The 13,692-nt window shown below is 38.3% G+C and overlaps 1 protein-coding gene and 1 non-coding gene across 4 annotated transcripts in view; both read right to left on the bottom strand.

Moving 5' to 3' along the window:
- CTNNA2 (catenin alpha 2) overlaps positions 1–13,692 on the bottom strand; it is a 1,246,345-nt gene that overhangs the window by 661,473 nt on the left and 571,180 nt on the right. The window lies entirely within an intron of this gene.
- On the bottom strand, positions 451–558 carry LOC126025247 (U6 spliceosomal RNA). Its single transcript, XR_007501282.1, has one exon. It is a non-coding gene; the product is annotated as a U6 spliceosomal RNA (small nuclear RNA).

The raw sequence follows: 13,692 nt of genomic DNA, 5'->3' as shown, positions 1-13,692 counted from the left end.
GTGTTGCTTTTAGAATATTTACCCGAATAATTGATCTCTTCTCACTGATTTGAAATGGTTCCTTTTTCATACATTAAATTTTCATATATATTTGGATCTACTCCTTTACATATTTCCCCTGAAATATGCTCATTTATTAATATGTCTGAAGCATAGTTGTTAGCCCTTAATTGTAATATATCTTCACAGATCATTTTTGGCATACAAATATTTTCTGATTTGCTTTGCATATGAACTTTCAAAGAGATGTGTTTGATTCTGCAAAGTTGGTGGTTTTTTGCCTCAACAATACATTACATCTATAATTGACTTTGTTATCTTCCAGTTTTATGCATTGTGCCATTTAAGAATGTATTATGTTCTTCCAATAATTCTAGTCTTCCTTTATGATTTTCAGGAGTTGTAGAGATTATGCAGAATAAAATGGTTATTTGGGTTTTTTCTATTTTTATATGTCTATATATTTTTATGAATTTGCTTGTCATCCTTGCGCAAGGGGCCATACTAATCTTCTCTATGTCATTCCAATTTTAGTATATGTGCTGCTGAAGCGAGCACAAAATACGCCTTTAGAAGTTAAGCAACAAGACGGCTCTGCCCTCTCTGGGGCTCAAACTCAGGACCTTCAGATTATAAAACTCACACGCTGCCTGCTGCGCTAAGAGGGCCACCTATTTTTAACATTCATTGTGTTTTTTCATCCTTCCCTTTGCTGTGGTTTCTGGTTTGAAATAATTCATAGAAATACGTTCTTTTCTGGTGTTTTAATAAATATCACCACAACAAAAATTATTCTTTCTGCTTAGTTATAATCTAGGTATAATTTTGCAATGGTGTCCATGAGTAGGACTATGACCAGTAGTAGAAAGTGGTCAGCATGTGAAGGCACAATCTCAGCTTCTGAGCAAGCCCTTTTGCCGGTACTCTCAGATTTGCTGCCATTAAGTCCCTCCATAATAATACTTTGTGCATCCTCCTCCTATTTCCCAGCTGGTTTCCTCCCAAATACAACCATCACCATGCTCATGTATAAAGTCTACGGAGCTCAGGGTTTGACAAGAAAATGGATGGAAATTTTTCCTTTATGTTTGCTTTCTAAGAGGATAAAATTATTGTCAACAATAGTCACCTTCAAAATAGATACACGCTAGGATTTCCTGTTCACATTTAAAACAAATGTAGTTTCTTTAATGTTCCATAACCATATCATATGTTGGATTATTAGTATGTGTACATTTATTTGATGATTTGCATTCCAGAAGGCCTTTACCATTCGTGATTGTATGTAACCATGGCAACCTAAATTATTCAAGTTTAATATTATGAACAGATTTTAAAAATAAGTTCATGGTTGTATTGTATATAGTAATGTGTGATTATGATTTTTTTTAAATAACAAGATCAAATGCCTTAGAAATCAATGAAGTGAGTGAAAAAAATGATCTTTTATTTGTCTGGGCTATACCTAGTGATATTCAGGCCTTACTCACTCCCTATTCTGTGCTCAGAGATCATTTTGTCAGGGATTAGGAGACCATATATGTGTCATTGGATAAAATTAGGGGCAGAAGCAAATCAGGTAAGCACATTATTCACTGTTCTATTTCTTTGTCCCCAAATCTCTGCTTCTGGGTGGTAGTTTGTTGGGTCACATCCAATGATGTTTAAAGGTAATTTCTGACTCTGTACTCAGGAATTACTACTGGCATTTTTATTTGATATTTTCCACCCTCTTCTCCAGAGCCAACATCATTAAAATATATGTATAATTTTTAACAAACATAGGATCAAATAATATTCTTCATTAGTTTTGGCATCAAAGCCAATGGTGCTCAGGATCTATTCCAGTACAGTGAGTGTCACTGTCTGGGAAACAAAGTGGCACTTTGGGTCTAATAGGGCTCCAGCATGGAAAACACTAGTTTAATTTGTTTTTCATTATGGAACTGTGATCTACAAAGTTATTCATTGTTGGAATTCAGATGTGCAATAGTTCAACATAAATTCCACCATCAGTATCAACTGCCCTCCCCCATGCACCCACACTCCTTCCTACTTCCCAGTCTGACTCCTTGAGAAGTACCTTTATAAATTTGTTGTGGTCATTTGTATCTTAGGTTTTCAGTTTTGCTGGTACATTTTTTATAAATATAGATATATTAGTTTATACATCTTTTACATATCTGTTTTCTGTTTAGACATATAGACATACTACACTTATACACTGCCAATATGTCTTAGGCCGCTGATCTCAGGCCTTAGGTTCCTTTTACCTTGTCCACTTTTGTTATACCCCCCTTGATTTCTTTCCTTCCTTATCTTTCTCAGTTCTATAATCTAAAAACCGACTAATCTATACATCTTCCCTTTGAGACCTTGTGCATTTTTACACTGTTTTCCTATATACCAGAGGGAAGTAAAATCATTGAGTATTTGTTTTTTTTCCTTCTGACTTACTTTACTTCACATGATTTCCTCCAGTTCCATCCAAATTGGAGCCAACTGAATGACTCCATCCTTCTTTGAAACAGTGTGGTATTCTATCATGTATATATACCAGTCAGCCATAGGTGAACTCCTAGTTGATTCTATATCCTAGCCATTGTACTAAGTACTGCAATGAATAATTGTGTATACATGCCCTATTAAATGAATGAAAAGCTGATATTTGTACAAGATCAAAATATATTATTTTTAATAGACTCACATATTTCAATCTAGCAGTTATTAAACTTAAATTCCTTGGCATTAACTATTATTTTTCTACATTCTTGTCATCACTGGATATAGTTTGCATTTGTAATTTATTCCTGAAGCTAAATGTATCTATTTATTATTTATATTTATTCTCTTAGGTATCTTTTTCTTTTAAAAAAATAAGGGGGGCCAGAATGATAGCGCTGTGAGAGGGCGTTTGTCTTGCACGCAGCTGACGTGGGACAAACCCGGGTTTCATCCCGGCATCCCATGTGGTCCCCAAGACTGCTAGGGGCAATTTCTGAGCACAGAGCCAGACCAGGTGTGGCCCATAAAAAATTTAAAAAATTAAAAAAGATATTCTTTCACAACTTTGTGTATTTCTGAGAATTTTTTTTGATTTATTGTAATTCTTTAAAATTTAGTTAAGATGATTTTTGGAGGTTATATACGCTGCAGATCATTCTCACAGTACATGCCTTCTTTTAACGTTAAATTTAAAAATATATGTAAAATTTTATGACATCAAATCTCTCCCTTTTATTTTCTGTTCTGGATTTATTGATTTTTATGGAGAGTGGGGTGGGAGAGATTATGTCTGACCCAAGGTGCTCAAAAGATCCAGGGCAAACCTATATGATTTTCAGACACATAGCAGTGATACAATGTGAGGGCCTGAGAATGTGGTAGTGTTTGGGTCCTGTGATAAAGGGATTTATTCATGTCACTTATGTCTTGTGTCACTTGTGACCTTCAGAGCTACAACACACAGTGCTTTGGGGGCCAAGTACAAGATATGGAACTGGTGTTAACCACATGCTAAATACATACTCTAAACCTACAGGTTCCATATATTTAGTGTTTTTTTTGGGGGGGACCACACCCGTTTGACGCTCAGGGGTTACTCCTGGCTATGTGCTCAGAAATTGCCCCTGGCTTGGGAGGACCATATGGGATGCCGGGGGATCAAACCGTGGTCCGTCCTATGCTAGTGCTTGCAAGGCAGACACCTTACCTCTAGCGCCACCTTCCCGGCCCCTAGTGGTTTTTTTTAATTAATTAATTTATTTATTTATTACCACAGGGCCCAAAGAATACCACTCAGGTCCTCACATTGAATCATACATGACAAGGTTTTCTGCCACTAATTTTGCATTTAGTCATTTTTCCTGGCTTTGAGAATTGAGAACAATGAAATCAAAAACATTGTGATCCTGAATTCCCAAAATGGTGAATGCAATATGCCTGAAAATCTTGTTCAAATGGAAATTTCTTGTTCCTGAAAGTCTTGTTCAAATGAAACACCTCTTTATGTACATTTCCCCACTGATACAAAGAAAAAAATTAAATTATTTTGTTGATTAAAGCTTATGGGATGATCATGCAAATTTTCAGTGTCCAAAGTTAAGCAGGTTAAAAATGAAGCATTTGGAATGTATTTTATTTTCTTTTAATTTAGTTTATTTTTCACACATCTCAAAAATGTGTTTTTGTTATGGAAGAGAAACAGCATGTGGATTATTAGTTGAAGATCTTTTATAAATTGCGGTTCAGTTAAACCAATTTTTCCTTCAGACAGTTTCTATTTACATGTCTATTTCTGTTCTCTATAAAGCTCATTTTATCAGTAAGCATGCAGTTTGTATTTTCAGTTTGTATTTTTCCAGTTGTGTGCCTTCTAAAACCATGCAGATTTTTGTGTAGACCTTGGGGACTTGTCCCAATTATGTCCCTTTCTATGTCTTTCCAATTGGCCTAGGCCAGCTCTTGAGTGCACAACATGCTAACAGGATGGCTTATTGTTTTGTTCTCTTTGTGAAAGACAATCTAGCTAATGCCATGTGTGATGTGGGCATTTTCTGAGCAACATATTCATTCTCAGGGTCTTTTACTGTTAACATTATTAAAGTACTTGAGTGTAGTAGTGATGCTTCATTCTGCCTTTGCACAGGAAACACTATACTACATACATTCTAACCACCTTTTAAAATATACCAATGCATTTCACACTGCAGTCCCAACCAAAGTAAACAGCTCAGCAGAAATGTAAAAAATCTTAATTTTCAAAATTGGAGAAAATGATGGCTGTCTTGCTAAGATTCTCATTCCTATCTTTCTAAGTCCCAATGACTTCTGCAACTCAGTAAGGCCTTCATCAAGTATGGTACACCTAACCCAGACCCTTGGAGCTCACTGTTAATTAATTTTTTTTAACTCTGAGCAAAATCGCTAAGGTTCAGTTTCTGTCATGAAGCTCAGAGACCTCTGAGATAGGAGTCAGGGTGAGGTCTCCGGAGCAGTAAAATTTTAATTGAGGCTATTGAACTTTTGCATGCACACTAGTTTCCGCCTTCCTTGCCAATCTCGTTGTACCAGGCAGGTGGTGGCTAGTGAAACCCTCCTGGGAGAGAAGTAAGGTGCCTCCATGCACAATTGGTGTCACACTACCAGAATGAGCATTTCAGCCTGCAAGTTTATTAGTTCTTTGTTTCTTCCTTTATATTCTAACAAGAATTCAATAGGCAGTTAAACAGAGTAAGGCCCTTAGCAAAGGACCAAATTCAGCAGGAGGAATCTTTAGAGCAGTGTATAGTCACAGTATCTATGACAACAGACCACCAAAATGTGAAGCTATATTAGAAAGACTGGATAAGCTCCTTCTGTTAGTAATGTGTCTGGTCTCGGCTCAAAGGTCAGTTCTTTAGAGAATAATAGCAGAATGCCAGTGCATTCATTTCTTGTCACTATTCTAATGAAGTATCAAAAATGCAGTGGCTCAAAACAACAACAAATTATCATCTTACAGTTCTGGAGGTTAGAATCAGAAATAGAACTCAGTAGGCACACGTCAAGGTGTTGGCAGGGCTTTGTTACTTCTAGTTTTAAGGGGAATACATTTATTTCCCTTGAGAGGTATCCAGTATTCCTTGGCTTTTCAACCTCCAAAGTCTGTTCTTCAAATCTCTGTAATTTGGTAATTTGTTTTTCCTTTTCTGTATTTATTTATTTATTTATTTATTTATTTATTTATTTATTTATTTATTTTAGAGGGGTTGGTCTTGCCCAGAAGTAAAGAAGGGCTAACGCTAGCTCTCTGGGCTAGCCTTTTGGATGTGCTTTTTGGATGTGGAGGTATGGGATAATTGTGTCTGAAGCCAGGAATGCAACATGAGCATGCAAAGGTAAAGCCTTAAAACCATACATTATGTCTGCAACTCTCGTTTCTGTGTACAAAGAATCCTGGAATTATATGGTATTCCTCATGGAAATCCAAGACAATCTCTTTAAAGTCAGTTAGTATAAAAGCTTTTTTTTTTTTTTTTTGGCCACACCCGATGATGCTCAGAAATCACTCCTGGCTTGGGGATGCCCAGGATCAAACCATGGTCTGTCCTAGGTCAGCCGCATGCAAGCCTTAATGCTGCACCATTGCTCCAGTACCAGTTTAAAATCTTAATTCTAAATGCAACCTTAATTTCTCTAGTCACACCTGATACTATATTTACAAGATCTGAATATTAGGATACAAATGTCCTTGAAGGACCATTTTTTTCTCCCACCCTTGGTAGCCTGGAATACTTCTGCCCATGATTAAGAAAAATTAAGACATTCTGGGCCAGTGAGGTGGCGCTAGAGGTAAGGTGTCTGCCTTGCAAGCGCTAGCCAAAGAAAGACCACGTGGTTCGATCCCCCGGCGTCCCATATGGTCCCCTCAAGCCAGGAGCAATTTCTGAGCGCTTAGCCAGGAGTAACCCCTGAGCATCAAATGGGTGTGGCCCCCCCAAATTAAGACATTCAGAAAGAATGGGGGATATGGAAACAGAAAAAATACTGATTCTGGGGGGCTGGAGGATAGCATGAAAGTAGGGTGTTTGTCTTGCATGTGGCTGACCCAGGTTCAATCCCAAGTATCCCATATGGTCCCCTGAGTCTGCCAGAAAAGATTTCTGAGTGCAGAGCTAGGAGTAACTCATGAGCACTGGCAGGTGTGGCCTCCCCCTCAAAAAAAGCACCGATGCTTCAAAAGTACTTTTGTTTAAACTTTTGTAGTGCTAACCCCTTATTATAAACTCAAAATGCAAAGTCTTCATGATCAATAATTGAAGGATCACAAAATTAGAAAGTAGAATCATTTTCTATTGACATTCAGGTTTAAAAAGAATACCTTGGATTTAATGACAACTGCATACTTTTGGCAGCAAGGGGTATGAAGTGATAGGGAGAAATAAAACAAAAGAAACTGTCCTAGTGCCAGAGCCTCAGGAAAGACAAAGAGTGAGGTCTAAACTATACCTGGCAAAATTTGCCCATCCCCTCCAGACTCATTTCACTCACGAATCTGAAATCCTAGTCTTTGTTCTCTGTAGCTTTATTGTGTTTTGAATAGCCACACACATCACCTTTGGAGTCTCATGTCACCTTACATGAGCTTAGTAAAAAAATCTATATTTCTGTTATATTCTTATTGATTTATATGGCTAATAGACTCCAGGCTGAGAGGCAAGAATCCAATCTGTTCTCACCTCTCCATTTCTAATGCTCTAAAACCCAAGACTCTCTATTCGCTCCAGTTCGTGAAATAGCCTCCATTCTGGTGTCCTTGATTTCTCTGTTCACCAGCACAATCCATTCTCCACACAGAACCCAAATGATCATTTTAATAAATGTAAGCTAGATCACAATGCCTCTTTAAGGCTTTTTGATATGTTATCAAAGAACATTTTATTTGAACACTGTTCAGAGCCAAATACACACACACACACACACACACACTCACAGTCACAAACACACACACACACACACACACACACACACCACCACCACCACCACCACCACCAAACACAAAGTCTCTCCATGTGAGTTTCCTTACATTTCTATATTCTTGTTGCCTTTTTGTTTAAACTTTCTGTACTCACCATGTTCAGATCACATAATTCCTATTCTCAGAATACCTCAAGCTCAGAATTTGATTCTGACCATAGTCTCTATATGAAAATTCTGCCTTTCCTCACCCCCATATGGCTTACTACTACATATCCATTTGACTAAAATCCACCCCCTCAGATATCAAGTATGGACACTGAGCACCACTTCTCTAATGATTTCTAGTTCATCATGTTTCTAGAGTATTTGCTTTTATTTATCTAAGTATGGGAGGCTTATTATTCTGGATGTGACCTCTGATTCACTTATCACCAACCTAACTCCCCACAGGTACATTTTTTAAATATATAATTAGGAATCATATGGGCCTACCCATGGTCATGGCCGCATAGAGCAAGAAATGTCAGACTCATAGTAAAGACTTAATTAATTCGTTGAGTAAAATATTTTGAGCATGTAAGTTTGAGAGGCATCTTTTTTGTTTGTTTTTTTTTGGAGCCACACCTGGTGACTCAGGGGTTAATCCTGGCTCCACACTCAGAAATGGCTCCTGGACTGGGGTTTGGGAGACAATATGGATGCTGGGGATCGAACAGAGATTTGTCCTAGATCAGCCGCTCGCAAGACGAAATCCCTACCGCTGTGCCACTGTTCCAGCTCCAAGAGGCATCTTTATTTTACGGAATAGTTTTTACCAGAGAGATGTGTTTATCACTGCCATCCATGTATGTATATTATCTGTCCCCTCATCTTTACAAGAACTAAGGCTAATTACAAACATGACTCTTAACTAACAGTTTCACAATTGACATGCAAATTAAAAAAGATAAAACTAATATTTTAAAGGACAGCTACTATATAAAGTGATACCAACCCTTAATAAAAAAAAATAACAATAATTCCAAAACTAATTCTTCTTTGCACGGCTTCAATCTGGATTTGACCCCAGCACTACATATTATGCCCCAAATGAGGCCAGAAAATAATCCCTGAGCACAGAATCGAGAGTCATCCTTGAGTATCACTAGATGTGTTCCAAACTCAAATAATGATGATTGTGATTATTATCCTGGGGATCCTGATGAATATGTTGGTCATTAAGAGCATTTGCCTTATTAGTGCTCAGTCTCAGTTAAATATGAAGTACCATCACGTGCCTTAGCATGAGTCTGGAAGCTTTGTTTTTTGAGCCTGACAGCTCTATTGTCTCTGATCACCTGCATTCAACACTTGGTTGCACCATAAAAATGAGTATGTAAGAACCAGAAAGGGCTGTGACCCTCCAGTACACATTGACACTCATGATGTGGGAGCACCACAGTCAAGAAGTGAAGAGATTTCTCTTCTTGACTGTGTGACAATGTGTGAGTTCTATAGCAACCCCCGGCAACTACTACATCCAAGATTTAAAACTCAACTAAAGGGTGTGACTCCATGCAGGCACATGCATACAGCTAAAGCTATGAAAACCATAGTGGGCATCTTACCCAGTAAATGAGTGTGACAGGCATATATTTGATGATTCCCAGGCATGTCTACAACTAAGCAAGTGGGAGGTGAAGGAAATTTAAAAAAATAAAAGTTAAATAAAAATTATGGAGTCATAGTTGTAGTTCAGTGACAGAGTATATGTCTTATATATGTGAAGCCAAGTAAAATCTCAGAAAATCACACACACACACATTATTCCTATCTCATTAACCCATAAATATCTTAATTATGTCACTGTTTTTTTTTTTATCTCTTCTCTCCACAACCTATAGCAGTGAACCATGGGTCATACGAAAACTCCAGGCAATACAATTAAAAATACCTATGTAAAAATGTAAAGTCAGGTCTCTATGGGACAAAGGAAGAGCTTATTTCTCTTCATTTGTCATCTCACTTTACATTCCTGGATCTTTGGATCTGTGATGCTTTGTTAACCACTCATGTCCTCTAAAACAAATTCACCATATTTCAACATCATCTTTTCTCAGTTCAGGCACAGCGGCTTAACTGTTACTCTAGAAAAAATACCCTCATGCTCCTAATTCCAAGTTTTGCTCTTAAATTTTTAATCCTTCTTCCTAGACATTCTCCCTAAATGTGTCCTCATTTCATCACTTATTCCTTATTTCCTTGTTGTAGAAATATTTTACCATGTAGCACTGAAATATAAAGCCACATGCTCTAAAAGATGACAAAATTCAGGTTGATTTCACCAGCAGATTCCCTGAGCTCATGCTCCAAAGACTGGACCCTAAAAGTAATTTTATAGGATAGCTGATGGCAGGAAGTGGTGGATGTATTGCCCTTGCAGACAGCTAGGAAAAGAGTATAGAATCAGTAAATCTCAAGCATGTTATCAACAGAGCCAGGACAAGTCCATCTCTAAGACCTGAGCACACTTGTTGCATAGTCCCAGGTTACAAAAGTCACAAAGTGAGATGAGACTTTGAACTTGAAAACAGCTTGAAGACACCCTGAATCACTCCCGTGCTTTTGTTATGTCAACCAGACTTAGCTGCTTCATTGGCAGTTCTGACCACTGGTATTAGCTTGCCCGATCACTCTCCTCACTGATGCCAGGTCCTGATATCTTCCCTAATTGACCATTTACCTCCAATCTCTTTCAGGTTTGCTTTGTTTGGGTCCTAAGTAAGAAACGCACTGCACCTCTGCTTAGTGACTTGGGCTTGCTAATGGTTCTTTCACCTCCATGTGTAGAATTTCCAGGCGGCATTTGGGATACAGAACAAATGTTGTTGGAGCAAGAGATCACCCCAGAGCTGTTCCATAGAAAACTGGCACACATTGCTGTGTGATTTCCTGGGAGCACTATATTTAGATCTCTCTAAATACTCTCAGATGTCTGAGTGTCGGAGCTATTACTAATCATATTCTACCACATTATCTCAAGTGGCCATATTGCACTAATATGCCCCAAGCATTTGAGAATGAGCCTTTCTTTCTGTGCTCCTCCCTCCCTGGCTGCTCCCAGAAGTCCCTGGTTTGAACACTACGAGCTTTGAAGCATAGAACTGGAATATGCTTTTTCTCCTCTCATTTCATCACTTTGCTAGAGCTGGTCTCTCTTCCAGAAAGCCTGTCTTCACTTCATTACTAAAACAACCGGAGAACTCCCTATCTGAAAGCAGCTTTGGTAAAAGAGGCAACTGTTCTTCAATGCTCTTGCTTCCTTATCTGTATCATGTTTTCTTTCTTGCCTATGCTTTTGCTTAAGCAGTGCCTGCAACCCCTTTCTCATATCTATCTAACTTCTCCTTCTTCAAGACTGAATGCTGATGAAACATTTTCCAAAAAATGCTTTTTTGAATTCCTATGCTAAGTAAAGTGTACTCCTAATTGCAGGCTCAGATCCAAGCATTTATCACATTTTAGTAAAGAGACCAGTGGCCTCTTTATATATTCAAGTCCCAGGAGAAGCAGGATTCTCCACTTACTCATCTGTATATTCTATCATCATAGTGTGTCCTTTCCTTCCTTCCTTCCTTCCTTCCTTCCTTCCTTCCTTCCTTCCTTCCTTCCTTCCTTCCTTCCTTCCTTCCTTCCTTCCTTCCTTCCTTCCATCCTCCCTTCCCTCTCCTTCCCTCCCTTCTTTCCTTTCTTCCTTCCTTCCATCCTCCCTCCCCTCTCCTTCCCTCCCTTCCTTCCTTCCTTTCTTCCTTCCTTCCTTCCATCCTCCCTCCCCTCTTCCTTCCTTCCTTCCTTCCTTCCTTCCTTCCTTCCTTCCTTCCTTCCTTCCTTCCTTCCTTCCTTCCTTCCTTCCTTCCTTCCTTCCTTCCTTCCTTCCTTCCTTCCTTCCTTCCTTCCTTCCTTCCTTCCTTCCTTCTTTCCTCATTCCAATTTATTTTGCTGGTGGATATATCACACCTTTTAGTGCTCAAGAACTAATTCTAGCTCAGTTTAGTTGGGGGGAGGGTTGCTCCTGGCAGTTCTCAGGGGAACCTTGAGTAAAGAACCCAGGCCTCCTACATGGAAAAATATGTATTCAGTCTGCTGAGTTCTCTCCCATTCACAAGTATATTTTAATTGAACTAAATAATCTCTATGGATCAATCAACATATTCTATTTTAATCATCTATAAAATAAATCTCATCATAGCCCAGGAGACTATAGCATCTCTTTAGAGGAGAATTATGGCTCATAATTTTGCATTTCCTATATTCCATGCATAGTATGAGATGAAAACAATTTTTCTAAGGGGAGTTGATTATGGGCCCTACTGTTTTGGTATTGAATCATGCACAAAGGAGTTGTATAGAAATATGTCATATTAAGGATATTTTATCTGAAAAGTAATATATATTCTACCAAGTCTTAAGCAATTGGGATATAATAAGGAGGGAAAAGAGGAAAAAAATAATAGTGTGTGGGGGGGAGAGAAATAGTGAGAAAGGAGAAACTTCCCAACTACAGTTCAAGTGCTTTTTGAAAATATAAAATGCTGCCTGCAAAGTGCTTTAGGAAGCAACCTGTAAGATGGAAAGACCTCAATAGCCTCCTGTACCTACGGAGTGGAAATGAGTCAAAAATGCATGTTAGGGCCTGGAGAGATAGCACAGCGATGTTTGCCTTGCAAGCAGCCAATCCAGGACCAAAGGTGGTTGGTTCGAATCCCGGTGTCCCATATGGTCCCCCATGCCTGCCAGGAGCTATTTCTGAGCAGACAGCCAGGAGTAACCCCTGAGCACCGCCGGGTGTGGCCCAAAAAACAATAAAAGAAAAAAAAATGCATGTTAGCACTGCAGACCCAGTAAGTCAGGTGAGTCAGAGGACCTAAAGGGACGTGATACTTTTAGAGCTCTTAAAGACAGTCAGCCCAAGGGAGCAACTGTCTATCATCCTGTGGAAGCTGTAATTAACAATTAAACACAGGCACAAAAGCCACACATCCACATTCCTTATCGAATGAAACTTATTTTGGGAGCTTATTAAATTCATGACTTCAATTTAATTCAATTATTCAACAATTTCCTAGGTAAAGCAATTAGCCAGTAATTAATGTTTACGTATTAGACAGAGTAAATGTTTAGCATAAACACAGGAATAAAAAGAAAAGAGAGGTGATATAGGAAGCCAAGTCAGGGAGGCCTACAGGACAATACAACAGATAGAGGACCTGTCTTGCATGCAGCAGACCCAGGTTCAATGACTGGCACTCCATATGATCCTCTAAACCACAATAGGAGTGACCCTTGGGCACAGAGCCAGGAATAAGTCCTGAACACTGCCTGCTGTGCCTCCCCAACAACAATAAAAACAACAATAAAGATGTTAAGCCAAGTGCATTCGTTAAGTTCTAATAGTCAATAGTTAAATATATTGTCTGAGAGTTTGAATTTTGAAGATCCTGAGAGTATGCTTTGGATCATTTATGTCCCCCAAACTACTTATACACAACATTTTAAAAATATTTCATAATCAGGAGTATAGGCACAGTTTCTGATGACCACTCAATTAAGCAAAACTCAAAATTGCCTTTTCATTTCAGGGTAAATTCACCAAATGAATTCCAGGTCTAGAGGATGTCCGCACCTTTTAGACTTTACTACACAAGATCATAACTTTAAAGAAGGCTAAAGCTAAGAGCCAGTATTCAGACAACTTGGTTTCTATGCCTGTCAAGGAGGTTTACATCTGGATCTAGTAACACTGAAACTTCCTCATTTCCTAGAAAGCAAACTCCTTTTTGCTGTCTTTTGTGTTGGTATTACTCCTTTATTTTCACTTACCTATTTCTATTAAAGAAACTAATATTTTTTTAGTATTTTTTTTTAATTTTGATTTAGGAATACATTTTTCCTTGCCTTGATTTGTACTAGAATAAACTCTAAATTCCTTCACAGTGATTATCATCAGTACATATGATAATGAGATAGTGAGACAGCCATGTCTGCAATTTTCAAAAGAAATTGGTCTTTACTTCATTTAAAAAAAGAAGCATTAGAACCTCAATCTCTGTCAGGCGGGAAACAGAATTCATTGTGTGAATAAAGGGGCATCTACCTATCATCTAAGGACCTTATGATTACGAGAGACCAGAGTTTCAAATGCTGTGGTTAGAGGAGTTTTTAACTTGAATTTTGGAAGTGCACTTTATTAGA

Source organism: Suncus etruscus, chromosome 12, assembly GCF_024139225.1.
Source record: "Suncus etruscus isolate mSunEtr1 chromosome 12, mSunEtr1.pri.cur, whole genome shotgun sequence".
NCBI classification, from domain to species: domain Eukaryota; kingdom Metazoa; phylum Chordata; class Mammalia; order Eulipotyphla; family Soricidae; genus Suncus; species Suncus etruscus.
The sequence above is the reverse complement of the archived record's forward strand: the minus strand, read 5'-3'. Positions and strand labels throughout refer to the sequence as shown.